Genomic DNA, 13,043 nt, shown 5'->3' on the forward strand with positions numbered 1-13,043 from the left:
GACAGTCTGTTGATACAATCCAGTGGAGAGCAGGGACCACAAAGTTAATAGACTATCACCCCCCGCCCCCCTAAAAAGAGAACTGATTGAACTATTCAGGGGGTCAAATATACAGAGTGAGAGGGGTCGCTGCAAAAGCAGGAACAAGAAGAAAAACTGGGGGAAAGTGAGTGAAGCGAGAGTGTGTATTTTGGAGTTCTGCGGGTTAATTCAGTGCCTTTCAGCTACAATTGCCGTGTCTAAACATCCATGAGCCGTAGAGGGATGGAGGGAGGGAGAAAGAGAGGGAGGGAGGGAGAGGCAGAGAACCGAGGGGCATGGATGGAGCAACAGCACAGCGCTCAGACACAAGAGGGAGAGCTGGGGAGGCAGCTGCTGTGTGAGCTATGAGCAGGTAGAGCGAGAACAGGCAACAAAGGGAGAGGTGGGGGGAGAGAGAGAGAGAGAGAGAGAGAGAGAGAGAGAGAGAGAGAGAGAGCAAAAGCAGAGGGAAAGGAGGGAGGAATGGAGTCTTGTCTCTTCACCTGAAGATTACTTTGTCTCTCACTTCTCTCACCCTGAGCGCTGGAAGGAGCAGCGAGGAGGGAGCAGAGTTGATCAGGAGGTGCCAGCTCTCGCTCTCACTCTCTCTAGTCTTTTTTCCCCCCCTTTTTTCTTCTGCAGGGGGTGGGGGGGGGGGGTCAGCTGGACTTCTCTGCGAAAACCCCGGTGATCAGCCTCCACTGGAAAGAGAGAGATAGAAACCGACAGCGCGTCAAGGAGAGAAGACTAATAAAAGAAGTGAGAAAACTGCAGTCAATTGCGCTGGCTGCAAGGGAGGAGAAGTTTCACTAAAAATCTACTACTGAGACCTTTTAAAAAGGTAGGATTCTTTTTTAAATATATTTCTGTGCTAATATGCATCTGATAAAACTGCATCACCTAAACTGGTGAATGTGACCACTTGCATCTGGATTACTATAAAATCCCTATCATATATTCATTTGTTGCACATAATGACCAGAACAACCTGTTACAAAGGTAAGTCTTTAACTGCTTGCAGAGGTCTTCTTCTATCTGTGTGTGTGTTGCAATCGTGAATATCATCTGCTGACTTTTACGAAGTCGCAGCAATTTTCACTCATTTTGTTTGACTGAGCCACATGTGGGGGAAATGGTGTGACAACAAGGTGAAGTAGAATAGAGTGTTGATAAGAGGAAAAACACAAAAAGCTGAGCGGAGAATGAAAGAGAACATAGAGAGAGAGGGAGAGGCAAAGAGATCCGCGGAGAAACCGGGTGTTAGATTGAACTGAGGGGAGGCAGAGAGAAATACACGAGTGTTAAGGAGAGTTGCACTGAGAAAGAAAGTAAAAGAGGGATAAAAGGAGGAGGAGGAGGGATGGAGGACTGGAGTGGTGGGGGCTCGCTGGCAGCCAACTCAGTAACCAAGGCAGCTGACATGAGGGAGAGCCAACAGGGGACAGTGGGATTTCTATTTTTCACCCTTGCCGAGATACGCCGGGGCTCTGCCAAGTCCCCTGCTTCATCCCCCACGGATAAAGATTTCATTGGGCGTCGCTGTGACCAAATTCATTAAGCATCTCTCCTGGCTGCTCTTACTCTCTTATGTTCTCCCAAACTCCCTCTCCACTAGCACTCTCCGGCTGATACTCACTCTCCCCCGTCTGCTCCTCCCCTCTCGCTTTCATTACAGTCTCAAAGGGCCCTATAACAGCCTCGATTCGTGTGTGTTGCATCAACAGTTGTATTTTGTAAAGCTTGGCAATGGGCAGTGAATAATTAAAGACATAATGTAAGATTCTTGAGGGAGGATATCTATCAAAAGGGCTACTTTTGGAAAGACTGGCCCCAAACCCAAAGTTGATCAACCTTGGTGCGCCAGCCTTTATGCAGCCGAGGGCCACAGGAGATTTCATAGATGGAAACTTGGCTACTTTGCTAGCGTCGCGGGAATTTGGGGAATTTTAGGCCAGTAAAGGGGTGTAAAATCAGGTTGACTTTTGCAGTTTTAATGTCAAACTGAAATTCTCTAACTACAGAAGACAAAAACTAAATTATGTATTCAGTATTCACTTGCATTTCTTATTTAAAACTGCATTACCTTTAGAAGGACATGATGACATTAAGGTGAGTAGTATAATAAATCATTTTATAATAACATTGGTTTTGCGGCCCGGCTTTGCTGTTTTAGTCATTGATGTCTTTTCCAGCAGCAGCAGGCAGCTGTTTCCAGTGTAAAAGCTCTGATAAACTGAAAAGTTCAATTTTAATGTTTTCTCACAGTTTTCTTAAAATAAGCACAGCTTATTTAAGGAATTCATAGTAAATACTGAGTGAAGTTGGAGAAAGCTGGATATAAATGTTTTTGTATGTGTTCACTGGATATATTACAGTCTTTTCATGCCTTTACAAGTCACCAACCCTTTAGGTAAAAGGCTGGTAAAAGGCTCCTTATTGTTTCCACGATGTGAGACACTTTGCTCGCGGTGAAATCAATAGCCTAGTAAAGTCTTAATTGAATGACTGCAGGGCCTGGAGCATGATGGGGCTTTATGGGCTACCAGAAGGCGCCTTTGAGAGCGTGCTGAATAACAAGGACTCTGTCGGCATTGTTGTGGTCTGGGAAACGACGTCACGTTACTCAGCCCGGCCTGGCAGGCGTCAGCGGCAAAGACAGTGTGTTAGTGCTTGTACACCTGCCATTATGCTTGAGCTGAGGCCAGTGTCATCTTACCTTTAATTAGCCTTTGTTCCATTGAAACACTTTTTTTGGCTCATATGATCATTATGCAGCACATTTTCCCCGTGATATGTGACACCAGAGAGTGGTAACGTAGATGTCATCATGGTGATCGAGAACGGAAAAGCACCCTCAGGGCAGAAACATAGTTGACAGGAAATGGACAAATGTCAAAACGAGATGTATGTTTTCTGTACACAAAACACCCTCGTAGTGTTTTGTAGCAGAGCGAATCCTTTTGTTGGAGCTGGAACTCATCTGCCAGAGCTGTTGATGGATTTGACTGACCCCGGGGCTCTTGAAGACACTTCAACACAGGCAAAATGCTACAATGCATACTTTTTGTCACACTGTAGAATGTCACCCATCATTTTTTTAACCAGTTTGTCCACAATGGAGAGCATGCAGATGTTTAATCAGTTAGTAAGTAGAAATTGTACGCTGAATAATGAAATAATAATAATAATGAAATGAATGGGAGTCTTGATTATTTTGTGGAGTGACTAGTATAAACCAATGAAAGCCAAATATATTTGTTTTACTGATATACAATTCTTGTTTCTGCCTATGGGAAGTAATGGTTAGTACATTTCAATACATGCTCTCTCAGAAAAACTGTCCTTTCATATATTAATATCCAATTCCCGCAAGTTTACTAAACCATCCATCAAATACATACCAAACATTCCCAATTTAAGGCTTTTTTTTCGTCTGAAATTGTCACACGCTTATAAAATAAATACGACCTCTCACTGTGTCAATGACGTTTACACACCGACTCCGAAACTTTCCGTCAAAGTTTTGATTTTCTGCTGGGAATTGGGGATGGTACTGATCGCAAAACAAAGGATGTACAACAAAATAAGACAGCTTTAGGAAGCTAAACGATAGCTTCTTGCTAATGTCATTCATTCATTAGCCCCGTTTGGGACTAGTGCTATCCATTTCACCCACGTAATTAATTCAGTTGACTTTCAATGGGATGCAACTCTCATATTGCGAATGAATAATGAATGAATAATAACACATCGGAATCGGTGTGCAGGGTTTCTGTACGTAACCATTTTTATCGAATGACGGATTAAGCACATACGAAAAATACAGACTTGGATGTGCAAAGGCCTTTACTTTTTCTAAATGGTTAAAGGCACTTAACAATTTTAGCAAAATATGTTTGCAATTTAACTTGCAGTCTCTCTTAACAAAAAAAGCACAACCAGCACTTTTCCAGAAGCATTTGTTTAGCACTATACGTTAAAGAAGAGGCACACGGTGGACAAATGGACTGAGGCAGCTAAAAATACAACTGTAATTTAAACTGTCTGTACCAACACTTCCACCTTAAAGAACACCTACAGCAAGTAATAAGACCATTCCCTGTGAGTTTTTCTTTAACACAAGCAACATCTCCCCTGTTCTCCCCCAGTGTATACAGTACAATAATTGGTGTAATTCATACGTGTGCACAGGCCAATAATTGTGTTAGTCGGAGCAACTTCCTCAATTCCAGAGCCTGATCCAGAAGATGTGGGTTTTCTTTTTATTAGGCTGCCCCTGCAACCTCAGACAGTGAATTATTCCATCCCCTCTTGGGTTGAAGAAATCAAATCATGTTTTGACTTCATTTTTTTTGTAACCAGGACTTTGTGACTCTCAGGCAATGGATCCATTCAAAATGAGAGTTGCTGAGAGTAATAGACAGAAACACCTCATCTCTGAAATTAATTTGAATTGATTCTCCCTGGTCCTTTTCCCAATCCTGCTCTGACAAGGTTTTGAGAAGGAAATTTCAAACGTTCAAGGCCACATGTAAAAATCAATTCCTAAATGAAGCAGATCTGAGAGATGCGCTGTCTGTCTCAGTAGTCCTCACTGTGGACAGGAGAGCTGCACATACCAAATGTGCTTTAACTGTTGCATGGTAACTAACACGCTGTAGAGCTCATTAGCTTCCACTAACCAATTGGGATTCCTATACAAAAAAAACCCTGCTCTGCCTATGTTTATTAATTTCCCATCCACAAACTATGATTGCCATGATTTTTAGGCTACTTACACTGCTCATTTTAATGATCAAGATGACAAATCAAAATCACCAATAAACCACTCCCGAATGACAGAGGTTAAAGACACTTTGATGCCATCTGGTTTGCTATAAATCTTTCTGACAGTGCAGTGTGCAGACACGTCACTGTCCAAAGAAGAACAATAGCATGGCTACAGCTGTGTTTCATGACAAGACACAAACATACATGTTAGCACTACACGCCAGTTCAAACAACAGACAGTTGTACAAAGCTTAATTTTGCAATCAGATACAAGTCAGTTAGCAAGCTAATAGCATGTAGCTAATGTGTTGTCTTGAATATTCTAGCCCCAATGGTTCCCGAACTTTTTCACGTGAAGGACCCTGAAACTGACACCACTTAGACCACGGACCCCCATTTAATAAGATTTCCTCCCAGGGTACCCCACCTTTGGGATATTTGCTTTTAGATGTTTTATTACTTTACATTACATTAAGTGTATGAAATCAACGACCAAAATAGTCATGAATTATGTCATTGTGTTACTTATGGATGGAATTATAGTAAAGATTATAGTGAAACAATAATTCCCCTTTTTGCTGGGGACCCCTCGGAATACCCTCAAGGACCCCTGGCAGTCCTCGAACCCCATTTTGGGAACCACTGTTCTAGCTTAATATTACTCCTCAAATGGACTCCTCTGCTTGCCCGACATTGCCAGACTAAATCGCAAATGGAAGTTCAGTCTGGAACCTCTCAGTTCATTTTCGATTTCCAAGGGGTGTTATCAACGGCCGTAGACTAAATTGCCTCTTGACACAATTGAATAGACCTACAACCAATCAGAGCAACAGAAAGTGACGTAGTGCTGAGCAACTTTCACGTGATGAGCTGTGATGGTGTAGCATCAATACTATGTCTGTGAACGAATTGGAAAATAAATACTTTAACAGAAAGTTTCGCATCAGCTGCAGCCATCTTGGGTGTTTTTGAAAATGCCTTAACGGCGCTCTTCTTTACTAAACCAGGTTTATGCTCACTGTAGTTTCCCCATCATGTAGCATATTTTGCATGAAGTGTAAAGCTCCGCAAGTTGACAGTCATTGTCTGAAACCCACCCCCATTGGGGCCAGGAAAAAAATATCTGTTAAGGCCAAACCTTAAGTTCCATGAGCTGCAGTTCTAACTGTGGCCACTACTGCAAAATCACCACACAGCCCAGTGTTTGTTCTAAGAGCCTGGGTGAGGGGCTGTCCATGCTGCGATGGGATTGGTAAACTGTAAAAGTAAACTGTCTTTACTTCTGCCAATAGAAGACACTGAGTAGTTGAGGAGGCTGTCCTCCTTACTGAAAGGTCACCAGCTTAATTCAAGCAACAGCACGTGCTCACTGTCAACCTGTTCAAACATCCTAACACATTTATCACACTCTGGATTATAGCAGCAGGAAAAACCCTTAAATATAAGTGCAAACTATGGTCCGTAATAAGATCAAAACCAAACCAGCTAATGGACCTTCAGCAAAAGCCAAAATAATCATCACATTACATAAGGAATACAGTGTGACCTTGGTCCTGGCAGACAGTGATTACGTTTCATTGGCCCAAAAGACGGAGCCCAATACTCACCAATGTACTCTGGCTGAATAAAATGGAACGTGGTGGGGAATGAATTATAGTCTCTGGAGTCTGTGAGCTCCAGTCAACTTTTTCTCTCATATAGCAATAGAAGGGATGAGACACTATAAATCTTACCCAGAGATCCATTAGGTTTCTGTACTCTGCAGCACACAGTATATGGCTACTCGCTCTTTTTCTCACTCTGTCCACGGCTCTTTGGATCAGCCCTGACAGTAAAATAATGTGTCATGGTAATTCATGTTATTCAGGATTTTGTATGTGTATTTATGCATTTTTGAGAACATACAGTATCTGTCTCTGTAGTATGTTGTGTGTTTAATTCAAAGAAACCACTGAATTACTAGAAATCAAATAGAGAGGGCATCTCTCTGTCAAGCCCACACAAGAGTTATTCATGGGTCCAAGATCTTGGACCTGATCTACAGTAAAACCCAAACCCAATGTACGCAAGTTACAACAGAGACAATCTGAAAGGGATCCAAGAGACAGTCGCACCTCGTCCAAATGACCCAATTCATAATGCAGTACCACTAGCTACTTCTGCTTTACAACACCTGATTTCAACAGCCGCCTTCCTCCAACAACCCCCCCTCAACGTGCTAACATTTTCTTCACGGTTAAAGATGTGTTGTCCAAACTTGTTGGTCCTGCCATCGATTTACAGGCAAGCCAAAGTGTTTCTTGCACATCGCAGCTCACACCCTTTGTTTGGTGTCAAAAAACTAATTTATATACGACCTTTACGCACCACGTAATCAGAGCTGATTGCGAGTCCGGAAAAATTGACAGTTTTTATGAAATTGTGACACACAGAGTGTGTGTGTGTGTATGTGGGTGTGCGTATTTCTTTGTCCGTAACCTCTAAAGACATGGGTGTGCAGGGGATGGGGTGTGTGTGTTTGCATCAGCGCAGATTGCTCATGAAATATGACCCCTGGAAAAGTTTCCTGTCCGCATTCTCCTTCCTTGAACTCTAATCCATTATCTCCAGGTATCAAATTCATCCCAACAGGTGTAGTAGCGTGTTAAATGATATGGGCCCGTGGCAGCCTGCCACAGACGCCGGGATGAAAGAGAAGCACAAGATCAGGTGCCGAGTGCTGGCTCTGCTTATACACACACAAACACACATATACCAGCATAGCTTACACATTTCACAGGGGCCCCATACTGCAGTTATCGCCCGCATCATCTGCAGCTGCGAGGGAAGTGAGAGTGTCACGCCATGACAGTCATCTGATTGAAGTTTAAGGGATTTTTTTTTTCTGTCTTGGAGGAGATGTGACTCAAATTTCGAAGACATATTGTAAGATACAGTTTGCTCTCTGATTGGCTGGAAAGCTTTTATCTGAGCTTCACTCTGAAACATTTTTTCCTCTATATCGCGAAGCATCCGATCGATAGCGCGAGAGTCATGTAGACAAAGGAGACAAAGTCAGGAAAGAAAAGTCTCACATCTGTTTCTTTCCTTTCCTGCTGTTTTGCTGAGACACGCAAGAATTGCTAGTTGTTTGAGGAGAAAGAATAAATCTTTACACTACACTTTTTGCCTCGCAGTACTGGAAATGAAATAGTTTGGATTCATTCACTCCTGTCAAACTCTACGACACCATGATCAAAATGATCCTTACTCAAAGAAGACAAACCAATTCGGTAAAATTGCTGAATTCATCTGCTAAAAAAATGGCTTTTGGCCTTTCAAAGCAGCTATAATCAATATTTGTATATTAGTAATGGATCAAATGCCAAAATGTAATGTAAAGGGGGCGCTGGCAGTGATGAAGTCACAGATAATTATCATCGGAATTCTGTAGGAGCTTTATCATTAGATTCTGTAGGAGATTTATAGCTTCCTTAAGCTCATTTTTTATCACCGCTCTAATAGCATTACTTTCGGATGCTGTTTTCAGCTAAAAATCTTTCCGGCACTTAAAAGACAACGAGACAGACAAAATTAGTGACACGCTGGTAAACATAGTGGAGCATTTGGCAGCTAAAGAGACAAACAAGTCCCTCATAAGATGGTGGAGACCCAAAACGAGCTAAAAGGAGAGTAATGAACGTTCTACGTGCGACATGTCCACTGGATGTGTAAATGTTCAACTGTTTTGATAACACGTTTGCCATATCAATATTATAAGGTGTCAATCTTGTGTTTACAACTTGTTAAACTGTCCCCAAGTGGCTAAACAAAATCTGTTAATGCAAGCTTAAGAAAATAAAAAGATGTTTGGTTGTTCCTTTTTGGTCATATTCTTCATATAAAGTTTGATATTATTATTCATAGTGTAAGCAGTTAGCATGGATTAATGATTACAATTTAAGGTGACTGGTGGTCTTAGGATTAATGTGATTTTTAGCATCAAAATATGAGGGTACAAAAATTAATTAAAATTGTCTAAGTCACACTATTTTGGTTTTATTAAACATTTAATTTACGTGTAGATAAGAAATGACAATGTACAATGATTCAGAGTTTAACACATTAGATTGGTTATAAGTTAGATGAATATCAAGCTTAACAAATGAATGCATGACATTAAATCCTAATTTTCGTCAAATATTAACTTGCTCTGCCAAAGCTGAATTTGTGGTGTTAATTTGCAGGGAATTAAGCTTCAAAATATGATTTATGATGAAATTACTTGTGAGAACATTATATTTTCTTGCAGTTGAATGATGTTGCCGAGCCCAAGTGAAAGAGCTCCAGTCAGAAACTTATTTGTTCACGCTGAGCAAAGTCCCTCGTGTTCATGCATGCTGTTTGATGGGGCCGACATCACCGAAGCCTTGTTGCAGTGATGGGTGGGAGTGCCGGGGCGGGGCGTCTGCCATACACCCCCTCTACACACAAACAGAGATGAGTCGTTTGATCTCACTCAGAAGCGATCTCCCCCTCAACAGCAGTCATAACCCCCCTGAAAACACACACTTCTACACCCGTCCTCCCTCACATCCCTCCGCCTGGCATCATTATACTTCCCTTTGAAATCACATTACCTGTGTCCTCTTTTTCAGCTGAGGAGTGTATATAGTAGTAGATGAGACAGAATGAGAGATGTAGAGGAGGACAGAAGTGAGGAAATAACCACAGCAGGAGTTCAGTGTCGGCTGTCTACAGGAATTTCCAGTCCGATGGGAGGATCAGTTCTTTTTCCTACTGTATTCATGGTCTCAAATGTCTCCCGAGGTGATTTAAGTGTCTCATGTGGTAGCCATAAAATCAAACTCGTGGAAAAATGTTAAGAAGAACCTCTTACCATTTCCCAGCAAGCGTGGTTGTGATCGTTTGCAAGTCAATAGATGTCTAGATGCGCAAGTTAAAAGGTTTTTAGACACCTGGGAAGCATAAAATAATTCTTTGAGACACTTGAGGCAGCAGAACAACCTGTAATCATAGCATAAAATCACCTTATAAATTGGACATGCTAGCTAACAGTTGCTCGTAAGCACATCCAGTAGCTTTGGAACAACATTTGGAGCAACATTAGCATTCATTTGGAGTCAGGTTTTTAGTACAGTATGAATTTTCCTTTGAGCTCAGGTTTTGGTCTCCACCAATGTCTGAGGGATATAAGTTTCTTTAGCTGCTAATGTTATACTATCTTCTCAAGCTAGTTGCTTACTGAGTCTGCTGTATGGTGGTGAGCAGGTAGTGTACAGTGGGTTTATCTTCGTTTTCTTTGCAGAAAACACCTGCCTGCTGCAACAGGGTTGATGAGAGAAAGCAAAACAATGAGCTAAAATGCTGAAAGTCTTCCTATGTAGAAAACTGCTGATTCAGTGATAATTATTTGTGGGTTTCTTCCCATGAACTGTATATGAAGATGGACGACGCATCTCCACTACCTCCCACTGTACAAAAGTGAAGCAAAAATATCACCCCCACCCGCCCAAACGCGAGTCAGTCACAGCTGTCAATCGTGACGTTTCACTCCGTTTTTAGATTATTTAATAGTTAATAAAAAAACATGAATAACAAACATCAGTGTGTTCAGAACTACCTAAAATGACAGAAACTATAGTTTGGCTGATGTCCCATCTGCTAACATGGTGGGGGCTGTGTTTTTGACCTATACTGCAGCCAGCCACCAGGGGGCGATCCAGATGTTTAGCTTCACTTTTGGGGAGCTGTCAAACCGCCCATCTTTATATACAGTCTATCGTACGTCCAAAATATCTTGTGAAAATGTGATCTTGTAAAAACGGAATACGCTGCTGTAGTAACCCAGTTTTAACTTTTAGACTTTCTTTGGCCCACAAATTACCAAATCACTGCTTACTGCTTTTATTTCATATCCAAGAGTACAGCTTCCAAAAAATTTATTGTATGAATATATCAATGCTAGATAACGGTTTGGCTTCCCTTTTTCAGTACTTCAGTACTTCAGTGCCAAGCTCTCGTGGTCATATGTTTGAATAAGTGCCTGTCTTGTACAACAACTTACCTCGCCTTGTCAAGTGGGCCCTCGGATCCATGTTTGCAGTCACTTCAATTCTTAAATCCTACCTTTAAATATTTGAAGAGCCCGACATTAATTAAGAACAAGGAGAGGCACAGCGCACGTAGGCCTACAAGAATAGGAATGCATTCATAATTAATGCGCCTCAGTTCCCTCTCTTGATTTATTTCAAGGCCAATGAGCATAGTGAGCTAAATTAACTTGTTTTACACATTTAACATGTGATGGGAATGCAAATTGTTTGTTCCCAAGTTGGGAATACAAGGATTTGATGATTATTTAAATGACACATTTTCTTTGCCAAAGCATTCCAGGTGTGACGATTACATGTAGTGCTTTATTTTCCAGGTGAACTCAATTCCTCTCCTACTGGCTCGTGTATGTCAACTTCAGTTTGTCATATTTGACATTTCCTAGAATATGTTTTTGAAAAAAGGGGGCAGACAGCATGCTGTATGCAGCTGTGGGTTACATGCAGGCTACAGTCCAGAAAATGTGGGAGTCACATGTGTGCATGTGTGCCCACATCCTGTAGCCGTATGGCATCATGGTCTACTGAACCTGCTGTTGTTTGAGAAATTGGTCTGACTTACAATGGATTTGTCTCCGTTTGATTGTTCAGTTGGCTGAAAATGTTGCTATAAGACGTCACTGCGGTTGGGGGAATTTTATGGATCACATCATCACGAATGAATATACCGCCAAACAATAAGAGATAGATGTTCAGCAGGGAGGTTTAAAGCAGCCATATTATGCTCATTTTCAGGTTCATAATTGTATTTTAAGGTTGTACCAGAATAGGTTTACATGGTTTCATTTTCAAAAAACACCATATTTTTGTTATACTGCAGTGCTCTCTCTCACTGCTGCAGATCCTCTTTTCACCTGGTCTCTGTTTTAGCTACAGAGTGAGAACTCTTTTCTTCTTCTTCTGTACTATCTTTGATTGCACTTGCACATGCGCAGTAGCTCAGATGTAGATCATGTCAGCTAGCTAGCTCCATAGACAGTAAAAGAAAGGCTGTTTCTACAACTTCGGTCAGTTACAAGGCAGGATTAGCTGGGAGACTTCTAAATGAGGGCGCACATGTAAGTAGTTCTTTTGTAGATTATGGTGAACTTGTGTGTGTTGTAGCAGTGCTTTGCTATTGAGAACGAGGTAGCATGCTAGCGTTAGCATTAGCGTTACGAGCTAATGGTTGCGGTTAGCCTGCTCGTTTCGGCTTGTGACATCACAAGCCGTGCCGATTTTGAACAGCTCACCCAGAGACTGAAGGCAGGACACATTCAGAAACCGTATCTCACTCTAAACACCATGGACAGATTTTTTTTCAAAATTTGTATGTGTGTGGAAGCACCAGAGACACAACATAACACCCCAAATCCCAGAAAAAGTGATTTTTTCATAATATGGGCACTTTAAGTGTTTTAGGATGGACTTTCTCTGTAGATGGCAACATATTATTTTATAAGATTAGATATAATCTAAGAAATCGTTGCAGGCAGATAACTGACTGTGGGTTTGTAGTTTAACATTCTGAACGACACTTCAACAAAACACTGAATCCCTTCCTGCACACTCTCTGGTGGGCAAACCAACCAAAAACAGAAAAATAATAATAATAATAATAACAATGTTCCTTTTCGTTTGTTTTGTAATGGGAATTGGAAGCACACATAATCATGAGAGAAGACAGAGCCCTATTTGAAAAAAGCAGTTCAAACCATGTTTTATTTGCTAAGTGAAAACTCCAATCTGTCATTTCAACACCGACAGCTTCACACATTTGGCGTTGCCGAGTGGATTTGTTTTTTTTATGGCTGAATGTTTATTAGAGCAACGGAAGTAAATTACCTCTCTTTAGGAAAGAGCTACAGTGCCGTTTATTCCTTGGTCCTACAATAACACAGCTCCAAATAGTGCAATTTAACAACATGCGCTGCACTTTTTCTCTTTATTACAGTTTTAAAATCTTAATTTGCAACTTTATGAGCAGCTTTGTCTTGTAAGGAAGTCAGTTATGGATGATTAGTATTAAAACACAAGAGTAAGAGAGAGAGTGTGTGGATCTGTTTGTAGACAATGCGTGTGAATGTGCCAAGCTGGAGGCAAAAAAGCCAGAACATTGATATGGAGTGAGTAAGAAAGACAGAGATAGAAGTATGTAAA

The 13,043-nt window shown here is 41.3% G+C and overlaps 1 protein-coding gene across 2 annotated transcripts in view; it reads left to right on the forward strand.

Annotated features, from left to right (window-relative positions):
- Window positions 1-335: 335 nt before the first annotated feature.
- The window catches only part of LOC116040054 (cadherin-20-like), a 94,599-nt gene continuing 81,891 nt past the window's right edge, over window positions 336-13,043 (forward strand). For both annotated transcript variants that reach the window (XM_031285289.2, XM_035998264.1), the window contains exon 1: window positions 336-862. The gene's annotated coding sequence lies outside the window, so the exon portion shown is untranslated. The remainder of the gene's footprint in view (window positions 863-13,043) is intronic.

This window comes from Sander lucioperca, chromosome 23 (assembly GCF_008315115.2).
Source record: "Sander lucioperca isolate FBNREF2018 chromosome 23, SLUC_FBN_1.2, whole genome shotgun sequence".
In the NCBI taxonomy this organism is placed as follows: domain Eukaryota; kingdom Metazoa; phylum Chordata; class Actinopteri; order Perciformes; family Percidae; genus Sander; species Sander lucioperca.